Consider the following 19,608-nt stretch of genomic DNA (forward strand, 5'->3'; position numbering starts at 1 on the left):
CCTCTCTTCCACCAGAGTAAACATTATCTTGACGTGTAACAGCACTTGTCTGGAATCTTACAGTAAATACAGTATATATACTCTTGATGTTTGGCATCTTCTGCACACCATTACATTTGTGACATTCATCCATTCTGTTGTGTGTAGTTGTAAATCATTCATTTTCATTGCCACAACTTAACATCCGTATTTTTGGTTGATGGACATTTGCATGGTTTCCAGTTAATGACTACCGTAGATACTGCTGCTATGAACATTCTATCAAACATTCTTTGGTGATAACATGGACACTTTTCTGTTGGGTGTATCCTTAGGAGTGCAATTTATGAGTTATAGCGTACAAGAATGTTCTTGAATAGACGCTGCCAAAGGGGTTGTACCAATGTACGTTCCCACCTTTCATTTATTTTAAAAATAGGTAAAAAAATCTTTTGCGTCTGAAATCTGGTCAACTTTCATTTGTTTTCTCTGCCTTCTCTTCAGCTAATCCTGTTGGTGCTCTCTCTTGCCTTGCTCACAAATAATGCATTTATTTCACAGCTTTGTAAGAAAACAAAGTAATCCCTTAATAATAAAAATAACTAATAATACTTATTACGTACCAGAGCAAAAAAAGCACTGGAGATCTTAACTTGTTTCATCTGTACAGTTAGTGTTATTATCCCAGTGTTCCAAAGGGGGAAACAGGTTTAAAGTATTTATGGAACTTGCCTCTAGTCATTCAAGTAGAAAATGGCAGATTTGAACGCAGAAAGACTGAGCCTCTGCTCCCAACTACTCTACTAACTGCCTCTCTCAAATTTAGTGCATGCTGGATAAGACATTCTGAAGAAACAAAGACACTGTCCTGGTCTGAATGGAGATTAAGTTCCATTTCAGGATAATAGTCACATGGAAGGAAGACTAAGGCTGTCACATGACTTGGGCTCCATAAATCAGCATGTAGACAGATTATTCACCACAGTGGGAGTGGGTAGACAGAAAGGCCTCATAAAGCAGAAGGCACTCCACTGAATCTTCCCGAATGGCCAGGCGTCTGACAGGCAGAGAAGATGGCAGGGTACCCTGACCACCCTTAATGGCAGGCCGTTTCCCCATAAACCGCAAGTACAAATGTTCCTTTTCACTGAAGAAGTCACCAAGCCCAACTTGCAAGCCCTCACAATACACTACAGCTTAATCAAGGTGAGGTCTAATTGCTCTCCTCCTCCTTGGTTTCAGGCTTACATCACCAAAGCCTTTAGAGAAACAGTCACCTTCACAGCTTGTACATTCTGAGCCAATGACTGCATACCTTCACTGCATGCTGCACAGACTCATCACTTCCTGCTCTGGACTGCAGACAATATTTGCAATAGCGATGTGGCAGAGGTAAATAAAATTATATGCGTGAAATGCCCTTGAGGGTTTTTTTTTCTTTAGATGAAAAATGCTTTACACGTGTGATCATGTTCTTGGCTATGATCTAAACAATGTATGGTATGACCTCCACTTTCCTTACTTCCGACCTAGCAGAGCTGGCTTCCATTTTGTTTTCTCTGAACATCTATTGCTTACTGCTTATTGGAAATGAACCAGTTCCCTTTTAATCTCTTGATAGTACCTTCCATTTGGACATCCCTACAGACAACTGCTGGTTTTGATATTCTAAATCTTCATGTTGCCACACACACACACACACACACACACACACACACACACACATACAAGTCCGCATTGGTGATGAAGTACTTTTGTGCCTATTTCTAGTTTTTAAGTCCACATTCTGCTTTCATTCAAGCTAAAAAAAATCTTTGTTTTGTACCCTTTAATGTCAAATCATAATTGGTTAGAGTCTATTCCAGCTTTGTCCAGAGAAAAACACTTCCTTGATCATACACTACTTCTGATAATCATAGTTTCACACAGTTAGTGCAAGCTTGGGGTAACTATTTACCAGGAAAGCACTTCAAAGACATATTTAGTGCTCACTTTGGCTGCACATATACTAAAATTGGAACAGTACAGAGAAAATTATCATGGCCCCAATGCAAGGCTAACATGTAAATCTGTGTAACATCCATACATTTGTATGATTGTTGAAAGCAAAAATTATCACATGTTTTACGGGGTTTTAAATATATTCAGACTCAAATGATATGGCATAAAGGTGAAGGTAAAGGGATTTATATAGTGGTAAGGTTTCTTCAAGTGGCAAACTATGACCTCTAAGCAGACTGAGAAAAGTTAGGTATGTATGTCATAACCACTCCTAAAGCAACAACTATAAAAGTTATATAAAGAAATGTAGTGAAAAGCCAAGAGGTAAATCAAAATGTAATGGGAAGAAATTTTCAAATAATCTAATAGGCTTGATGGGGGGACAAAGAGAACAAACATAAAACTTACTATTAGACGGCACACCTAAATCCAACCATATGAATATTTACACTAAATAAAAATGATCTAAACACATCAATTAAAAGCTGGAGATTGTTGGATTGGATTTTAAAAGATACTCAACTCTACAATGTTACAGAATCTCACTTCAAGCATAATGATACAGATAATTATAAGGAAAAGGATGGAAAAAAACACCATGCAAACACTAATCAAAAGAAAGTTAGTGGTTATATTCATATCTGACAAAATAGACCCCAGAACGAGGAAATTATCAGCAATAAAGTTGGATATTACGCAATGATGAATGATTCAACCCATTAAGAAGATATAACAACTCTAAGTGTATACATACCTAATAAAAAACTTTCAAAATACGTGAAGCAAAGCTGACAGAACTGAAGGAAGAAACAAATACACGAATATGGTTGGAGACTACAAACTTTTTTCTTAGTAATTGATAGCAAAAATAGACAAAAAAAAAAATCACTAAGAATATAGAAGACTGAAACAGTACTACAACCAATTTGGCCAAATGAACTTTTATAGAATATCCCATCTAAATAACAACAGAACCCACACTGTTTTCAAGTATGCATGGAATAGTCACCAAAATAAACCATATTCTGTATCACAAAACAAACATTATATGTAAAAGAATGAAACAATACAAATATATTCTCTGACTATAATAGAACCAATTACATCAATAAAAAATGTTTCTGGAAAACCTCTAAATATTGGGAAATAAAGCAATTCACTTTCAGAAATTCATTGGTTAATAAAGAAGCCTGAAGGATAATTATAAAATATTTTGATCCCAATGTAAAGGAACATACAATGTATCAAAATTTGTGGGATGTAGCTAAAGCAGTTCCTAGAAAGAAATTTATACTTGAAATGCTCATTTAGGAAGGGAATAAAGATCTCAAATCTAAGCGTGTACCTTAAGAAACCAGCTAACCCTAAAGCAACAAGGAATAAAATAAATATAAGAAAAAAAATGAAATTGAAACAAGATAAAACAATGGAGAAAATCAGTGAAACCAGAAGCTAGTTCTTGTAAAAGATCAATAGAATTAATAAATTTGTCTCTGGATTTGCCAAGAGAAAAAGAGAGAAGGTGTATTTTATCAGTATCAGGTGTGAAAGATGGATAGCAATGCAAACTTCACAATCAGGAGAAGATAATAAAGGAACAATATAGGCAACTTTTTGCATATAAATTAGATACTTAAATGAAAAGAACCAAATCTTAAAAGACACAAAACTCATTCAAGAAGTAGGAGATAACCCTAAACCATAAGAAACTCTTAAATACAGAGAACAAACTGAGGATTGGTGGGGACGGGAGGGAAAAATGAGTGATGGGCATTGAGGAGGGCACTTGTTGGGATGAGCCCTGGACGTTGTATGTAAGTCATGAATCATGGGAATCTACTCTCGAAGCCAAGAGCACACCGTATACTCTGTATGTTAGCTAACTTGACAATAAATTATATTTAAAAATAATAATAAAAATAAATACAATAAAAAACATTGTAATCAAAAAAAAAAAAAAGAAATAGGAGATAACCTGAATAGTCCCATATACACTAAAGATATTGAATTCATAGTTGAAAATCTTCCCAAAAAACCCCTACCAAAACTCAAAAAACTCCCAGGCCCAGATGTCTTTATTAATGGATTCAACCAAACTTTTAAGAAAGAAATCATAGTGATTCTTTTTTTTTTTTTTTTAATGTTTATTTATTTCTGAGAGAGACAGAGACAGAATGCAAGGGGGTTAGGGGCAGAGAGACAGGGAGACAGAATTTGAAGCAGGCTCCAGGCTCTGTCTGAGCTGTCAGCACAGAGCCCGACACGGGGCTTGAACTCACGAGCTCTGAGATCATGACCTGAGCCGAAGTCAGATGCTCAACCAACTGAGCCATCCAGGCGCCCTGAAATCATAGCAATTCTACACAATCTCTTCCAGAAGTAAGGAGGAAATAAAGAACTTGTGTCCAGAATTTGTAAAGAATTTTCACAACTCAAAGATAAGAAAACAACCCAATTAAAAATTGGCAAAAAGAGGGGCACCTGGGTGGCTTAGTGGGTTGTGTCCAACCTCAGCTCAGGTCATGATCCTGCATAGGGCTCTCTGCTGTCAGCACAGAGCCCGCTTCAGATCCTATGTCCCCCTCTGTCTACCCCTCCCCCACTCACGTTCTCTCACTGTCTCTCAAAAATAAATAAACATTAAAAAAAAGTTGTTTTTATTTGGCAAAAAGAATCTGAACAGACATATCCCCAGAGAAGACATGCCAATGGCAAATCAGCACATGAAAAGATGATAAATGTCATGATTCAGCAGAGAAATCGAAATAAATACAATGATACCACAGTATACCTATCAGAATGGTAAAAATATATACACGTGATAACCTCATGTGGTAGCAAGGATACAGAACAACTGGAATTCTTGTACATTGTCAGTGAGAAGGCAGAATTGTACAGTCATTCTGACAAAACACTTTGGCAATTCCGTGTAAAGTCAAATATATGTTAACCATAAGACTCACTCGTCATCTCCTGGATATCATCCTAGAGAGATGAAAACTTCGGTTCTCACAAAAGCCTGTACATGAATGTGCATAGCAGAATTCATGATTGGTGCAAACTGGAGACAACCTAAATGCCCCTCAATAGCTAAATGAATAAAAAAAAAAAATTGTGGTACATCCATACAATGGTATACCACTTAGCCATTAAAAAGAATGAATACCTCCAAAACACGGATGAATTTCAGCTGTATGTACCAAGTCAGAGAAGCCACTCTCGAAAGATTGCATACTGAACGGCCCCATTTATATGACATTCTGGGAAGGCAACATTATAGTGATGGAGAGCAAATCAATGGCTGACAGGATTGCAGAGGGGTGGGGGACTACCAAAGGGTAGCACAAGGGAATATTTTCAGGTGATGGAACTATTCTGTATCCTGTCCGTGGTGGTGGTTATAGATGTTTCTGCATGCATGAAAACATACAGAGCTCTAAACCAAAAAAGAGAATTTTCTGTAGGTAAATTTTTAAATGATCAAGATTCTTTTTTTTTTTATGTTTTTATTTATTTTTGACAGACAGAGAGAGAGAGAGCGAGCATGAGCAGGGGAGGGGCAGAGAGGGGGAGACACAGAATCTGAAGCAGGCTCCAGGCTCCGAGCTGTCAGCACAGAGCCGGATGCGGGACTCGAATTCACGGACCGTGAGATCATGACCTGAGCCAAAGTAGGACGCTCAACCGACTGAGCCACCCAGGTGCCCCTAAATGATCAAGATTCTTAAAAACTGCAGAAAAAGGTAAAACCACTAGATTTTATTTTTACATCCCCTTTCCACGCATTCTTTGCTTCAAATCCTTAGTCTCAGATCTCATCTTACCATTGACTTCAGATGCATAAAACGGCTCTCTGTTCCATGAGACCTGGTGCTCCTAAGTGTAGTCATTCAGTAAAATAGAAAGAACTTTCATTGAAATAAAAAATGAAACAACAAAATAAGCATATTTAGACTGAGAGCGAGTGTGTGTATGTGGTAAAAGGACATTCAGTATGAAATGATGATGATCCTTTTAGGAAGATTTGGTAGAAATGTTCACCTTGCCCAGTGTCAGAGTAGAAGAACGTCAGTAGATACAAGCTCCAACTTTTACGTACCTAATGATATTCGCTCGAACCCACTCAGTCTGCCCAGGGTAGCAGCTACTTCCATGAGAATTAGATTGTTCCACTCTTACGTTCTTCATGGAGAATCTCTCAGACAATCCCAAGAGCTTGAGGTTCAAGCTGAGGGGACAAGTAGGTTTTGATGGCAGCTGCAGGAGCATCAATTACATTGTGTCTCTGTGAGAGGACCAGGTGGGTGTAGACAAGAGGAGGTGAGTCCTGGAGGAGTTACAATCCCGACAAGTCACTGGTTGGGCTGTGAGGGGGATTAGGGTGGGTTTCTAGTTCTATCTATCCCTTTATAAACTAGCGTGCTCTTGGGCGTGCCTAACATTACCAGTAATCTTTGTCCCCACCGCAGTCGGCCTACAGACTCCCGGGGAGAGCCTGGGAGTGGGCTGGACTGAAGCCAGGGGTCCTTGTCAACAACTTTCACTCATCCCACTGATTCACGCATCACTCATTCTCTCCACCAGGGTTTTGGGGAGCACTGCTCATATGCTTTCTAGAACCCTCTAAGAACACACATTGTGCACATCACCTCCTGATGATAAGCAGTCTTTGCTCCTGCATTATTCCTTCATGGATTGAGTCAGGACTTTTCCACAAAAGTAAAGTCCCCTTGAGGACAGGAATGCAGTTTTATGTCTCTTTTGCATGACCCTCAGAACATAACAGTTCCTTGCTATACACTTTTAAACAAACAAAAACCACTTATCAAACAAACTGTTGATAATTCAAGTACAAGTGTACATGCTCAAGAAAATAGTTGTTGGTGGAATGAATTAATGAATAACTGGAACTTTCTTTCACAGCCTCCTCCTCCACTAGAGATTCTGCCCTTAATTATTTTAACTCAAAGGCTGACATCACTAAAATGGTCATTACAGTGTGGGGGGTTTGTAAAGATTCTAATTTTGAAGTAAAACATGGAAAAGAGTTTGTAATAATAATAATAATAGTCAACATTTACCAAGGGCCCACCATGTGCCTGAAGCTCTGAATCTCTTATGAGCTCTCTTCATCTCTATAAATAACCCTGTGAGACAGGTGCTATCAGTCCCATTTCACAAATGAGGAAGCAAAGACTTAAAAAGATTAAGTAACTTGTCCAAGATCACACAGATAATAATAAACAACACAGCTGGTATTCTGACCCGGGTCTCTCCATTATGAAAGCCCATTTTATTAACCAGCATGCTTTACTGTATGTGAGAAGCAGGATGGATTTGGAGGAGGCTGGGATGATGTTAGAGACTTAGAAATTGCTTCCTGAATTGCAGTCAGTGAATAACTGGTTTTGGATAAGAAATGGCTAGATTTGGGGATTCTAGAATCCCTCTTCACTCTGCTTAACCTAAGAGACACCAGAGACAAGCTGAAAAAAGAGGCAGGGACCAAAATGTGGCTCATGAAAAATAAAAAAATACGGAGCCCCTAGAGAAAGGAAAGCTGTGGGAGACAAGAGGCCAGGGAAAAGTGATCTGAGGTCATGTTCTGTTGCATCACCATGAATTTTTGGCAAGATTTATTGCTCTGGTAATTGTCTCACTTAATGGCAAAGTTCGTACTTTAGTCACAGCAAGATCACATTAAAATACAACTATTACATAAGTATATTTTTAAAAACCTTGGGCCAGATCCAGGATAAATACATAATTCAAAATACATAATTAATAATAATTCAAATACATCATTTGTAACAAAATCCCCAAAATATGTTGACCCATATTACTTTTATACACACAGCTAATTTTCTTTTGGCCAACAAGCCCATCTTGACAATTGACGAGAGATCAAAAAGGGCATGGTGTTAAAGAGGACCCAGGCTGGAGAGAAGCAAGGTAAGGAATCTTGTGGTGTGGAAGTCAGCTTGTCCATGGGTGGGAGCAGAATGAATTGAGGGAAGTGGGAAAATGCCCATGACCAAGCAGATTAGAATTCTGAAAGGAAAAGTGAAGAGTTGTTATAATGATTGACAACTAGAATCCATTTGCCCTTTTGTTAAAGGAACCCCGAATTTTCTTTGGAATCTGCACCTGCTCCATTCACAGCCCGTTAGGTTCAAGCGGAGCTTCCTGATTGGGCAGGTAACTTGGATTGGCCAATGGGAGCATTGACTCCCTGTGAGCACTATGATTCGTCCCAAATGGACACATGATCAACTTGGGGCCAATTTTCTGTTTTTAAAATGGAAAAAAAAAAAAGGTCTTCTAATAGACTTGCAAAGCAAGCTACTTAGTGTTGCGTTCATGACATTTTCATTTACAGTGTACTTTGTGAAGAATCATGTTTTAAAACTGTAATTATGTTCTCTAGTTAAGAGAACATAGTTAACTAGTTAACTAGCAAAGCTAGTTAAGGCTGTTTCTTTGTCACTCTTAGAAGACGTTCTATGAATCCTCATTACGACATAATAAAAACAGCTCAGACTTTGCTCAGATTTGGGGCTTTTGTCAGAAACGTGCCTAAGAGTCAGTCTTTCCTTCTGTTGAACTTACGGAGAAACGAGGATATGGTCCTGGAGCTGCCTGTGCTATCTAGCCACTGCTAAGACAGTATAATTGAGAGTAAAGCCAACAGAGAGAAAACGAGGGTCAAAAGCTGGAGAAAGGAAACCCAAGTTCTGATGTCTTGTTTGAGTGACTAGTTGAGTGACTAGTGGTCCACATGATAGAAAAAAGATTTCAGGGCTCTTGTAAGGTGGATAGGAGTCAACAGCACAGTGATGCCTTTTTAAAAAGGAGGCTGCATCCTACGATGAATAAGTCATAGTTTTAAAGTTCCAGACCCTCTATATAGGCACTATTTAGTCTTTCCAGGCTTGTAAGCCAAAATACAAAATGAAAGTGAAAATATGTCCAGAAATTGGCAGAGTTGCAGAGAAGCTCCGTGTGTCAATTTAAAGCAATAAGATAAATGATACAATCATAAAATTATGACTCCATGCATGAATCTTATTTTTCAACAGAGAATGTCTTATATAGTGAAAAGAGCACAGGGCTTGGCTCCAAAAGTTCCAAACTCAAGACTTGGCTTCTGTCACTTTCTAGCCTTATGCCTTGATGATCAACCCTCCCAAACCTCAATTTCTTTTATTTTGTTCTTTTTCCAAACCTCAATTTCTTTTTCTGTAAATGGAGGTAACTGTACCTTCCCTGAAGTTAATATAAAGTTTAAATAATATTATTTATGAATATGTGTAATTCATGCAGCATATTGACTATCCCGTAAAGAAAGAACAAAAGAGCTGCCTCTCCACAAATGCATATAAGACAGCACTGTGTTTCAGAGGTAGTTTCTCACTTAATCCCTCACTCCAACCCTATTCACGAGGTAGCTACTATCATGGCTCCATTGTGCAGAAGAGAAAACTGATACACACAGATTAGTTAGTAAGCATAGCTAACCAGAAAACTCTAGAACTGGGATTTTAATCCAGGCCTGACTCCCAAGTGTCTGCTTTTATGACCTCAATGAATGAGGACTATTTAGTATTATTTTATTATTAATGAATTAAATGAATAAAAAGAAAGGGAGAGAGAGAGAGAGAGAGACAAAAGGCTCCAAGTGAAGGCTGAAGGTCAGCTACTGGAACATTCAAATGACAAAATAAGAAATGCCCCCAGGTAAAGAATGGAATATATACCCTGTCGTCATTACTCTGACCACGCTGGATGTCCTCCCTCCTTTATCTGACTGTCTCCCTCTTCTAATGTCAGCTCTTCAAGCTACATAAGGAATTATTTCCAGAATGGCATAGGATATTTTTGAGAACCTTGCAAATTCCTTCTTGGAAATGGGTAGAATTGATCTAACCAAATTGTTTTTTTTTTAAATTTATTTATTTATTGGGTGGTGAGGGGAAAATATCTATATATCTATATATCTATATCTATATACACACACACACACACACACATATATATATGTATATATACACACACATACATGTATATATTCACACATATATATGTGTATATATATGTATGTATATATTCACACATATATATGTGTGTGTGTGTGTATATATATATATATATATATATATATATATGCAGAGAGAGAGAGAGAGAGAGAGAGAGAGAGAGAGAGAATCCCAACCAGGCTCCACACTGTCAGCCAGCGTGGAGTTGGATGCAGGGCTCAAACTCAAAAACCGTAAGACCATGACCTGAGCCAAAATCAAGAGTTGGACACTTGGGGCGCCTGGGTGGCTCAGTCGGTTGAGTGCCCGACTTCAGCTCAGGTCATGATCTCTCGGTCTGTGAGTTTGAGCCCCGCTTCGGGCTCTGTGCTGACAGCTCAGAGTCTGGAGCTTGTTTCGGATTCTGTGTCTCCCTCTCTCTGACCCTCCCCTGTTCATGCTGTGTCTCTCCCTGTCTCAAAAATAAATAAAACGTTAAAAAAAATTTTAAAAAAGGAGTTGGACACTTAACCAACTGAACCACTTAGACGTCCCACCAAATTGTTATTTTAAAAATAACCTATCCTAAAGGTAGGGGCAGTTATATATGTCCATTGCACCTCTAGAAGTCTAAAAACATATCTCTATTTGAGTCTTTTTTTTTTTTTAATTTTTTTTTCAACGTTTATTTTTATTTTTGGGGACAGAGAGAGACAGAGCATGAACGGGGGAGGGGCAGCGAGAGAGGGAGACACAGCATCGGAAACAGGCTCCAGGCTCTGAGCCATCAGCCCAGAGCCTGATGCGGGGCTCGAACTCCCGGACCACGAGATCGTGACCTGGCTGAAGTCGGACGCTTAACCGACTGCGCCACCCAGGCGCCCCTTTTTTTTTTTTTCTTTCCATTTATTTCCTTGTATACATATGTCTCCTTATTTTAGGATCTCAGAGAGACAGAATACAACATTTCTATGCCTTATTAGTTGGTCATAACTAGGCAGATACAGAAGAAATTGATCTCTGCAGCACTGTAACAAGTGGCTCTCTTTAATCTACATTCAGGTAAAAAGCTTTGATTCTATTTTTTGTCATATATTTTCCCCAACTGTGCAATCTTTTATGATCTCCCAGGAAGATTAGCCTTACTGCCGCAAAACTTGATGGACAGAAAATCAGAGGCTTGTCTAGAATTGTTTCAATTTCCTTCTCCTGGAGAGAAAGCAGAAAGCCCTTCAAATATCTCATTTTGGCTAACTTCGGCCAAGCATACCTTGGTCGTGTTCTATGCCAGGCACTGTGCTCAGTGCTGGGGAATAAATGTGTGAGTGAGCCCTAGCCTCTGTTGCAAGGAGCTCACAGTGCCTACCACAGAGGGGTGCTCCCGCTCTTTGCCCCATTTCTAGCTGAGGAGGTGCAACGTGTTTGTAAAAACACAGAATTGAAATAAGCCTAACAGTATTGAGAAAAGATGCTCGTTGCCAAAATTTTCATAACCAGAGTAGGAGATAGAGGTACACTTGGGTCCACACCAGCTGCCTCCCAAATGAGTCCTCTCCCACCAAGTCAGCGATGGTCAGAGGTAATTCATCATTTCCACGTCATGTTTCTGTTGACCACCTGTTACACACCAAATATTCTTGGAGACACTGAGTGTATCTTGGGGAATAAAACACTTGTGGATAGCCCTCGCTTGGTGGGCCTTGCAATACAGGGTGGGAGATAGGACAAACATGTGAACAAATAAATAGATGCATACTTACAAAATGTGATAGATACTTTCTGGGAATCTGGGTTTCAATGCTAAAGAATCACAGTGGAAGATGAGGGAACCCCGCTTAGGCCATGCATGGGGAAAGCTTATCTAACGAAGTGACATTTAAGCCCAGACCTAAAAGATAAAAAGGGGCTGGCCGTTTGAAGACAGAAGGGAAAAGAGAAGTGAACAGCATGTGTGAGGGGCCCTAAGGTAGGATAAAGTATTTCATGCTTGAGAAACTAAAGATCTAGCTTGAATTCCTCCATGTATCCCTTTAGGGGTCCATGCCGTGGGGTCCCAGATTTACCTTTTCCTACATAATTATATTGACAAACTTTTGGAATATTAATACCCTCTTGGAGAAGATGCGCCCAGAGGCTTTCATTCAGTGAAAAAGTTATATCGTAAAGAAATAATGGTGGCACCACTGAACATACGCTGAGTTGGTAGCAAATCATGCTCTCTCTTGCTCTATAATGCTTCAGAATTTCTTTAGTTAACTACACTTTGGAAAGGGTTGCAATTCACACTTGTACAAAGACAGACATTAACCTAAGACTCCTTTGCAATATATGCTTTTCACTTCACTGTCCCTCACGCTTTGGTTTTGCTCACTGGCTGCATCTACGACAGGCAAAGACATTTGCAGGATGGCAAAACCCACTCCCAAAGGCTGAGGTTTTTATCTAAGTCATTTTATGAGAGGAGATTGCATTGAAATCCATTCAATTCCGTTAAAATGCATTCTTTTTTTTTTACCTTGCTTTTTTGGAATCTTGTAAACACAACCATTGTCACCTTTTCCTCTCTTGAGAAATTAAATCCCAGGATGATAAAAGCTGAACATGGAGTCCGTCATTTGTCTCCCTTCCACACATCACAGGGTAATTCCATCAGTAGACATTAGGCTTAATGACCTTAATGAAGCCTCCCTATGTTAGGGCCCAGAGGGTCAAACTGCTGACCTAAGCTCTGCCTTACTCACGGCACCAGCTCTCTGGTCAAAGTCCTTATATTAAAGGGCAGAGGATACAGAACAGCCTTGCCAATGTGGTCTGGCCAAGGTCTCAAGTCAAAGCCAACTCCTCTGCTCCTTCCCTCTGGTTCTAGAGATGCATGTGTGCCCATCACGTGGGTGCTGACTAGCCAAGACCCCTGGCCCTTGTGCCGAGAGATCACTTGGCAGTCAGAGTGTCCATTCTCTTTTTATCCCTCGTATCTCATACCGAGTAGGCACTCAGTGGGCATTTATTCCATAAGTGGGTTGAATAAATGAGCGAATCAACTTGAGTATAGTTCACACACACTTGACAACTGTTTACATGGAGGCCTACAAAGTGTAGGCTTTCTGTCTGGCATCTTCAAACAATCTTAGCATTTGCGTGAAACTTCTAGAAATATTTCTTATTTAATGATTGTCACGGCCATAAAAAGTAGAACAGATATTTTTCTTGTTACCCCCATGTTAACAAGATCAGGGAACTCAGATTCAGAGAGGAGGAATAACTTGTCCCAGTCCTCTGCACTGAAAAGTGGCAGTGCCCGCACGGGCTTCTGTGACTCTCTGATGTACCTTGATGCCTTTATACGGTGCATTGTCTCTCCCTGAAAGCTAGGCTCTGGGTCATTCAAGCTGACAAATATTATACAGGAAACTAACTCATGCTGATAAAGGGCTAAAAGAGACCCTTTCCCCAATCTTGTTACTCGGGGGAACCCATCTTGTCACAAAGAAGAGTGTCCTTGGCTTTGACCTTGCAGCCCATATCAGTGAATCCATTTTCCTTCCACCATAACAAGCAAACCGCTTCTGGGCTGTGAAATGAATCTCTGGGAAGGACACTCTAACAACTGATGGGTGAGTAGCTTATCCTCACTCAACAGTAAGAATGCACTGCTGGGCTCCCCTGCTCCTGTTAGCATCAAAAGGACTTCAAGGATCTGGGCCACACAAATCCATCCAGATCTGCAGTTGTGATGGGCCCTCGAAGGGACAATAAACTTAGGTTGATGTTGTGCCTGGTTATGAGTTGCTTATCGGTAAGGCTCATGAAGGCCCCTGCCTTGAAATCCAATGCCATCCAGAATTCATTCCTTCATTCCCGATTGTAACTTTTAGCCTTCATCTGTTCCCTGAGAGCCTCATCCCAATATGTAACTATGTGAGGAATATACCCCTTTGGGTGTTTCCTCAAGGACAACATTTCCAAAATGCCACACTAATAACCTTCTTCCTGGCATCCTCTCCTTACCCTGTATTTTTCTTTCCCGGTCAGTGACACCATCATCTCTCCAGTCACCCAAACCAAAACCAAGCCCATATTTTTGTTTAATTCCTTCATCATCCCCAATCCAATTAGTTACCAAGTCCCTACCCAAATCTCTCCACTTTTCATCCTTGTAAGCTGCAGCTGCATTGCTTCATGCCCAGATGGTCATAGAACATTCCTGACTGCATTCTGTCTCGGCCACCCACCGCGCTCCTCAAATTGACCTTCCGCCTGGCAGCCAGGGTGAGCCATCTACCATGCACGGCAGATCACCCAGCCCATGCAAGAAACCCTTTGGCAGCTCAGCATGGATCACACTCCCTGGCATGACGTGACCTATCTGCCTATCGGGACTCCTCTGGCCTGAGGCGCCAGAGATTCTGGGAATCCTAATATGGTTTGCTTTCCTGAGTACACATCCTGCTGTCCCATACCTCCATGTCTTTGTTTCCATTATTTGACTTTCCTCGTGTTTCCTCACTCAGCTAACTCTCTCTCATCCTTAAAACCCACGCCTCAATAACATCCTATGCAAATCTCTACTCTTGTACTATTACTTTGAAATTATTTGTGAATCTGCTGCCTTCTAGATTTAAGACCTTCAAGGACAGAAGACATCCACTCATCCCTCCATTAATCACCTCTAGCGTTGTAATTATCACTTTACACAGCCACAGCCCAACAAATCTTCTAGCTTTTTGAAAGAAGGACCGGTGTTTCTTACGTGTGTTTCCCTGTGCCCAGCACAGAGCCAGACGCATAGAATGTGTCTAGATCTGCCTGTCTGTCTACAATCACTCATTTGTTTGAGAAATAACTTGAGATCGGATTGCATTCCAGTCACTGTGCTTTGCTCCAGCTCTTAAGGTTTACACGCCGAACGATATACGCGGTGGTTTTTAATAAGCTGCTGGTTCTGATATCTTGAGTAAGTGGAAAATGACTCCCTCGCTCTTCCTCTGCTCCGTGGATTTGCTCTCTGTGGCGCATGACCGTTTGCTGTTCGCCACAGATACCACGGTGAAAATAAGAGAGCACAGTGTTTGGCAACACAAAAGCGAGCCTTGACTCCATGGTAAATGATATGAACAGTTCATTCACAGGAACACAGGGATAAGAAGGATCTGAAAAAGCACACCGCTTAGCTACAAAACTGAAATTGTACCGATGGGATATTTTCTCACTATTTAATTGGTAAAACTTTTTAAGGACTCATGAAAAAAGTTGTGAGCAAATATGCCATACAAGTAGGGACTGTACATTGGTACAACCTTTTGGAGGTCAGCTATCTATCAAATTAAAAAAAAATAATTTTTTAACGTTTATTTATTTCTGAGAGAGAAAGAGAGACAGAGTGAAAGTAAGGGAGGGACAGAGAGAGAGGGAGGCACAGAATCTGAAGCAGGCCCCAGGCTCTGAGCTGTCAGCACAGAGCCCGACGCGGGACTCGAACTCACAAACTGTGAGATCATGACCTGAGCCTAAGTCGGCCGCTTAACCCACTGAGCCACCCAGGTGCCCCTTTTCTTTTCCTTTTTAAAAGTTTTATTTATTTTGAGAGAGAGACAAAAGGAGAGCAAGTGGGGGGAGGGCAGAGAGAGGGAGATACAGAATCCCAAGCAGGCTCTGCACTGTTAGCACAGAGCCCTACTTGGGGCTCGAACACACAAACCATGAGATCATGACCTGAGACGAAATCAAGAGTCAGATGCTTAACCGGCCGAGCCACCAGCCGCCCCATCCTCTTGTCCATTTAATAAACACACACCAAGACCTGCCTACTGCTGTTGTCCTCACATCTGCCCACAGAGAGGAACTTAGTGAGTCAGGCTGCAGTCATATCTGCGTTTTAAAAGTGCATCCCAGGAGAAGGCCATTGATGACACAAAGACCAGCAGTCCCAAAGGGTATGGGACCAGAGGAGTTTCCTAGCGCAGTCTGAACCAATCACTTAGGGAGCTTCTTAAAAACGCATCTCTCTGGGCCCTTCCCACAAACACTAATCTGAGGGTGGGGCCAGGAAACTGGGGGCCGGATACTTTCCTGTGGCTCTCCACAGCCTTTGTACCTTTAGTCTGCACACATCTGGGTGTCCTTGACAATATCAGGTTAGGAAACTTAAGTTTTGATTGTGAAAGCTCCACAAAGACACCAAATAGAGAAGGGGGAAAAAATACCAAAGAGTGGAAGCCTAGCATCACTTTGCAAAATAAAATTTCTACCCATAGATGTGTCTATCTATAGATGATCTATGTCCGGGAAGAGTCTTTCCTGCTTTGCCCTTCCTGTGCTGACCATCATTGTAACCAGTAGATTGATCACCGCCAGGAATGAAGCTTTATAAAAAATCGCCATTGATGCTTAAATGACATCTGCAGAGCCAGTTTTAACAAGAAGCAGAAAACATCGCCATAAAAGCTATGTTAACACAAGGGGTTATTACTTTTTCAGGGTGATGTTGACATGTTTGAGGAAGACCTAAGGTAAGACAAGAATATCAAGGGCAAGACCAGGCCAGGAATTCAGGTGTCTTGGCTCCTAATGGCCACTTCCTCCTCCCTATTTTATATTGTGCTGTGACCTTTTCCTCAAAAGATAGCAGAAATTTTCGAGTCTTTGACAAATATTAGAAGAAAAAAGGAGGGCGCTTGGGTGGCTCAGTTGGTGAAGTATCTGCCTATGGCTCGGGTCAGGATCTCACGGTTCGTGAGTTCAAGCCCTGCATTGGGCTCTGTGCTGACATCGTGGAGCCTGCTTGGGATTCTGTCTCTCCCTCTCTCTCTCTGCCTCTCCCCCACTCCCTCACTCTCGCTCTCTCAAAATAAATAAACTTAAAAAAAAAACCCACATAATTAGAACTCTATCCATTTAAAAAAGAAAAAGAAGAAAAAAGAGCTAATGAAGCAGAAGATGTTTTCCTTTAAGCAAAAGGCACTTTGATAAAGGACAGGTGTAGCCATTTGTTTCAGAATGTATTGTTTACACAAGCGTGTTGTTTAATGGCTACCTGGCAATCCTCCCATGCTTCAGTTCCTCTTAAATGACATAACTGCCTCAGCTCCCCTATCAATGCCTCTGTCTCTCCCACGAGTTAGATTTGCTTGCCTCTAGATGTTGAATGTCTCAGAACTGCATTTGAAAACTCTAGTGTGGATCTGCATCGAGCTTGTGCACAAGCTGCCTCTATCCCGGGCTCTCACTGTGGCCATTTGGGCAGAAGTCACTGGCCATTTTGCATAGTTAGTCAAGTGACTTGCTAGACTGGGGCCCCAGGTGACCCAGGAGGGGCTGTGTCATAGCTGGGGTGGGTTTTCAACAACTTCCCCACTCATGGCCTTGCCTATGTCCTCCCTGTGTTCAAATGCTAAAGTCCTACCTTGCCAGGGAGACTTTTCTGACCCTCTCAACCTACAGTGATTTATTCCTTTTGAAACTTGCGGTCTCTTTTAGTTGTCTCATTCGGGACTTACTTTAACTTTTTTCCAATTTATTTATTTGCATCCTGGTTTTTTAATCTTTTTTTTTTTAACGTTTATTTATTTTTGAGACAGAGAGAGACAGAGCATGAACGGGGGAGGGTCAGGGAGAGGGAGACACAGAATCTGAAACGGGCTCCAGGCTCTGAGCTGTCAGCACAGAGCCCGACGCGGGGCTCAAACTCACGGACCGTGAGATCATGACCTGAGCCGAAGTCGGACGTTTAACCGACTGAGCCACCCAGGAGCCCCTGGTTTTTTAATCTTAAGCTGTGTTCTTTTATAAACCTGTCCTTTCACTCTGTAAATCTTATCTCCTCAACTGCACCACCATGTCTTTGAGGTTAAGGACGATGTTTCATACTTTTTTCATTTGTTCCCAGGGCACAGACAGTGCTAGAATCATGCTTAGGAAGTATTTGTCAAGCAAATGAATGGGTGTTGAACAAACTCAGTGGCTTTGCAGAATATCAATTATTTTATTAGTGGATTCCCAAGCGTTCAACCTTTATAAACCTTATGGGTTTTGCAGTATGACGGTTGCGAAAGCTTGTTTTGAAAATAATACGGGAAATCTTAGTCTTGGGAATTCCTGCCTTCCAAATTCTCTGTCCGTCTCCTTACTCCAAAATTACAACTAAGACAATAACTGAGGTCTCCATAGTATATTCTATAAAAGCTGAAAAAACTGATTTTAAGGCTCCTCCGGAAGAACAAGCAGGAAAAAAATACCAAAAAAAATCATTTTCCATCCTTAGTTTAACAACTCTTATTTAACCTCAGCTCTTAACATTAATAAAAATTTCAGAGATATAATTGATACATAACATTATGTTAGTTTCAGGCATACAGTATAATGATTCAATATTTGTATATCTCGTGAAGGTCTTAACATTTTTTACAGGTGCTACATTTTGTCTCTTTTGCTTCTCTCATGCATATTCAAGAAATGCTTCCATAAGAAGGTCATCACTGTCATTTAGGTTGGTGACTATTAATTATTTCTTCTTTTACTCACAACAGTACTAAGGACTTCTTTTGCAAATGGATATCCAAACCTTGATTTTGGCTCAAAAATCAAAAGCACAATGGATATCCAAAACTTGATTTTGGTTCAAAAATCAAAAGCACCTGGGTGGCTCAGTCAGTTGAGCATCCAACTTCAGCTCAGGTCATGATCTCGCGGTCTGTGAGTTCGAGTCCCGCGTCGGGCTCTGTGCTGACAGCTCAGACCCTGGAACCTGCTTCGGATTCTGTCTTTCCCTCTCTCTCTGCCCCTCCCTCGCTCATGCCCTCTCTGTCTCTCTCTCTCTCTCTCTCTCAAAAATAAGTAAACATTAAAAAAATTTGTTTTAAATAAAAAAAAAATCAAAAGCACAATCTTTCGATCACAGTTGATACACTGAATGAGATAATTGGCAAGCTTGGAAGAACAAATTACTTCCGTTGTGTTTTGGGGCAGAAAAGGTGTGTGTGGGCACATAGGCAGTGCTCTGTAAGAAATTAATGGAAGCAAAAAGGAATGAATAAATAAGTGGATAGACAATCTAAGGAACCGCACTGACATCCGAGGGCTTCCTTGGTTTGCTGAGCAGTTCTTGCCTATCCTGGGTGTGCAGTAGGGATGTGGTCATCCCTGGGTGGAAAAAAGTAGAGGGGACGTAGAAGTGGAGAATCACAGGAAGGACGGGTATTTGGTTACCGATTCACCAAAAGGCAGGTCACTCCATGGGTAGAAGACACTGAGATTGTATTGAGAAGATTAACCCAGTGACAAGGAGCCTCAGAGGCCGAGACCTGGGTCTTCAGACCCAGCCCAGGACCTTTTGGGCTCATAGGGCTCACTAACTAATATCAGTTTTTCATTTGGCAAAGCTCATTGACCCAGCCTCTCAAGTACCTATTTTGTGATAGCAAACATCTTAATTCTAAGGTGAAAGAGACCTAGGAGCAAACCTGATCCAATGCCTTTATTTCTCCCTTTTCATATTGATAGATTTTTTTTTTAAAAAAATGGAGACCACGATGTTTTATCCACAGTTAGTGGATTGCATGGCTCAGAAATATTTGTTGAAGAAATAAATGAATGGTGGACTCACCTACTTCTGCTG

General features: G+C 40.8%; 1 protein-coding gene, 1 long non-coding RNA gene and 1 other non-coding gene across 8 annotated transcripts in view; 2 read left to right on the forward strand and 1 right to left on the reverse strand.

Annotated features, from left to right (window-relative positions):
• CLIC5 (chloride intracellular channel 5) overlaps window positions 1–19,608 on the reverse strand; it is a 162,931-nt gene that overhangs the window by 107,055 nt on the left and 36,268 nt on the right. The window lies entirely within an intron of this gene.
• LOC123610028 lies at window positions 1,964–2,071 on the forward strand. Its single transcript, XR_006718064.1, has one exon. It is a non-coding gene; the product is annotated as a U6 spliceosomal RNA (small nuclear RNA).
• The window catches only part of LOC123608456, a 38,516-nt gene continuing 24,582 nt past the window's right edge, over window positions 5,675–19,608 (forward strand). For 3 of the 5 annotated variants that reach the window (XR_006717245.1, XR_006717244.1, XR_006717242.1), the window contains exons 1-2: window positions 5,675–5,723; window positions 7,838–7,932. This is a non-coding gene — a long non-coding RNA (uncharacterized LOC123608456). Of the gene's footprint in view, window positions 5,724–7,837; window positions 7,933–8,098; window positions 8,179–19,608 lie in introns of all 5 variants that reach the window. The other 2 variants (XR_006717243.1, XR_006717241.1) reach the window with 1 other exon arrangement.

This window comes from Leopardus geoffroyi, chromosome B2 (assembly GCF_018350155.1).
Source record: "Leopardus geoffroyi isolate Oge1 chromosome B2, O.geoffroyi_Oge1_pat1.0, whole genome shotgun sequence".
Taxonomy (NCBI): domain Eukaryota; kingdom Metazoa; phylum Chordata; class Mammalia; order Carnivora; family Felidae; genus Leopardus; species Leopardus geoffroyi.